Source organism: Pistacia vera, unplaced genomic scaffold (genome assembly GCF_008641045.1).
Source record: "Pistacia vera cultivar Batoury unplaced genomic scaffold, PisVer_v2 Contig79, whole genome shotgun sequence".
In the NCBI taxonomy this organism is placed as follows: domain Eukaryota; kingdom Viridiplantae; phylum Streptophyta; class Magnoliopsida; order Sapindales; family Anacardiaceae; genus Pistacia; species Pistacia vera.
In genome coordinates this window covers 262706-263480 of record NW_022196656.1, presented here as the reverse complement: position 1 = coordinate 263480, position 775 = coordinate 262706, and the positions used below count along the sequence as shown (strand labels likewise).

At 42.7% G+C, this 775-nt stretch overlaps 1 non-coding gene across 1 annotated transcript; it reads right to left on the bottom strand.

Moving 5' to 3' along the window:
* Positions 1-202: 202 nt before the first annotated feature.
* LOC116116943 lies at positions 203-309 on the bottom strand. Its single transcript, XR_004125902.1, has one exon. It is a non-coding gene; the product is annotated as a small nucleolar RNA R71 (small nucleolar RNA).
* Positions 310-775: the final 466 nt, after the last annotated feature.

Sequence of the window (775 nt, the reverse complement as noted above, 5' to 3'; positions counted from 1 at the left end):
GAATCAGTACATTGCAAATTTCTTTGAAATTTGTAACACCTTCAAGTCGAACGGAGTGTCGGATGATGCCATTAGGTTGAGGTTATTCCCATTCTCATTGGGAGATAAAGCCAAGATGTGGCTACCACCGGGAACTATCACAACTTGGAATGATCTAGCACAGAAATTCCTCACTAAGTTTTTCCCTCCAGCTAAATCAGCAAAACTCAGAAATGATATCACATCATTTTTACAAGATGAGTCCGAGTCTTTGTATGAGGCTTGGGAGAGATACAAGGAGTTAATGAGGAAATGCCCACACCATGGTTTGCCAGTTTGGCTTCAAGTCCAAACATTCTACAATGGATTGATGAGTAATGTACAAACCATGGTGGATGCAGATTCAGGAGGGGCCCTACAGAATAAGACACCGGAAGAGGCCTATGAGTTACTTGAGGTTTTGGCAAGCAACAACTATCAAAGACCAAATGAGAGAGCAACACCAAGGAAATCTTCGGGTCTTCATGAAGTTGATGCCTTCACAGCCATCTTAGCCCAACTCATAGCACTTCAGAAACAGTTGGGAACTATGCAAGTAAATTCTATTCAAGCACCTCAACTAACGTGTGATTTTTGTGCAGGGAACCATGTGAGCAGCGAGTGTCAAGTTGGGAACACATTTGCTTTGTCATCTTCATCAATGGAGCAAGTGAACTACTTGACAGGAAATCAGAGACAACCAAACAACCCATACTCCAACACATACAACCCGGGTGGAGAAATCATCCAAATCTGG